This window comes from Palaemon carinicauda, chromosome 3 (genome assembly GCF_036898095.1).
Source record: "Palaemon carinicauda isolate YSFRI2023 chromosome 3, ASM3689809v2, whole genome shotgun sequence".
Classification (NCBI taxonomy): Eukaryota; Metazoa; Arthropoda; class Malacostraca; order Decapoda; family Palaemonidae; genus Palaemon; species Palaemon carinicauda.
The window spans coordinates 178,084,892-178,087,391 of record NC_090727.1 but is presented as its reverse complement, the minus strand read 5'-3'; the positions used below and the strand labels follow the sequence as shown (position 1 = coordinate 178,087,391).

General features: G+C 38.0%; 1 protein-coding gene across 1 annotated transcript in view; it reads right to left on the bottom strand.

Moving 5' to 3' along the window:
* stan (Protocadherin-like wing polarity protein stan) overlaps nt 1-2,500 on the bottom strand; it is a 334,705-nt gene that overhangs the window by 290,168 nt on the left and 42,037 nt on the right.

Sequence of the window (2,500 nt, the reverse complement as noted above, 5' to 3'; positions counted from 1 at the left end):
AGCAGATGAAGTATTTAAAGCAATATTAAACAATGGATAATTAAAAATTTTCTGTTTAAAGGCCGCTCATGATTGACAGAGGCAAGGAACAGTGACACTGTCCTAATAAGGCAAAGCAAAGCTCAATAGACTGACCACACGTACATACACACATACACACACACACACACACACACATATATATATATATATATATATATATATATATATATATATATATATATATATATTATATATATATATACTGTATATATATATATATATATATATATATATATATATATATATATATATATATATATATATGATATGCGCCCAAGCCCCCCTCTCCAGGCAATGGATGCTGATGACTCAACAGATAGACCTATAGGCTCCCAAAAACACCCCCAACCTTAGCTCACATGGATGGTGAGGCTGCAGATACTAAAGAAACTATCGAATTTGAATGATCTCGAAACCCCAGTCTAGTGATCACCAGTGAGGGACGTTTCCAATAGGGCACCACAACCCCTTTAGATTTAAATATTATCGCTATCTTTTAATTTTCTTAAGATTGTTCTTAAGTAGAAGATAGTTTCCAGTAGAAACGCCTTTACTTGAAAATCAAAATAATGAAAATAGAAATTTCCATAAAGAAATTGGAAATCTTGATCTAATTTCAACGTACTTAATTCATGCAATATGATTAGTCAAATACAATTGCTTCTTGTCTGGTTCCAAAATGAATTACAAAAGAAAATAATTTCACGAATTCACCACTAAATATATTGGGAATCCAATCAGGACTTAAAACAAAATCCAAAGTGAAAATGTCGTAAATAGAATTTTTCAACTTTCAACACCCGGGGCGTCCCCCCCCCCCCCCCCCCCGCCTAAAAAAAAAATACTACAAATTATCAATCCTCGCTTCCGTAATGGAATCCATAATGAGAAAAACATAAATCCGAAAATACATTTATTGGAATCACGAAAAGTCGAAACTGTCGATGACAAAATACACAAAAGAAATAATGTTGCCCGAACACCATAAACTCATAGGTCTGCCGTTGCCACTGCCAGCCACCCGATGAAAAGGAATGCAACCAATTTGCAATAATTTGCGACGAGATTTGGGACGCAGGAGAACCTAACTCACACGTCGCTGGAAAAATTCTTCATCTGAAACATGATTCAGAGGGAGACTTTACGACCAGATTCGAGAAAAAAGGGGTGGAGGGAAAAAAAGGGAGAGGGAGAGGGGGGGATCTGAAGTAATTGGTGTATATTGCAACGCGAGTAGGAGGGAGGCTTGGTAGACGAAGTGGATTGGGGATTAGAAAACCCGAATAGGATGGAAGTCAAGTCATGTTAAATACCACCAAATATCAGACAACAGGAGGTGGAATTGGAGAATAAAGATAAAAGTGGGTGGATTATAGCCAACTTGAGGTAGAAGGAAGGTTGAAGAATACCTAAAATAGTGGGAGGGAGGGGTAGTAATAACATAAGGGGCAAGGTAGTAAACACAAAGTTAGGTTTCGAATGGAGACAAGATACCAAAGAGCTGTAAAGGGGGTTTAAAACAAGACAATGGGGGGGTATCAAACGAAGTCAATGCTACACAAGGTGTCAAGGATTCACGACGAACTAAGGATGCTTGGTGTCAAAAATGGTCAACACAATGCTTAGTAACAAAAGGAGTGAATACAATGCAAGGTGTCAAGAGGTAGTCAAGACAACACAAGGTGTCCAAGGAATCAAGACAACAGGTGTCAAAGGTATAAAAGAGAATGCAGTGTTAAAAGCTCCACAACAATGCAGGGTATCAAAGGGAGCCATGAGAATGCAGTGTCAAAGAGAGCCAAGAGAGCATAAGAAATCATAGTGTGCCAAGAGAATGTGAGGTGTCAGAGGGAGCCAAGGAACATAAAGTGTTAAAGGGACCAAAGACAACTTGAGGCATCAAACGGAGCCAAGAAAATGTGAGGTGTCAAAGGGAGTCAAGGGAAGGCAAGGCATCAAAGAGAGCCAAGAGAATGCGAGGTGTCAAAGGGAGCCAAGACAATGCGAGATGTCAAAAGGAGCCAAGATAATACGAGGTGTCAACGAGAACCAAAAGCATTGAAGTGTTAAAGGGAACCAAGAGAACATAAAGTGTTAAAATGAGCCAAGAGAACGTGAGGTGAAAAGTAGGACCATGAAAACGCGAGGTGAAAAGGAGAACCATGAAAAAGCGGTTTCAAAGGGAGCCAAGAGTTCACAAAGTGTTAATGAGTGAAAAAGAGAGCCATGAGAATTCGTTGTCGAAGGGAGGCAAGAGAACGTAAGGGGTCAAAGGTAGCCAAGAGAATGCGAGATATTAAAGGGAGACAATATATGACAATATAATATATGAATAAATAAAATGAAGAGTGACATCACAGTATATAAAAATTTGGATATTTACTTATACTTATTGACTGAAAGTATACAACATGCTTTTTTTTTTTTTTAATTAATTAAATTACAAGAAAAACAGGCC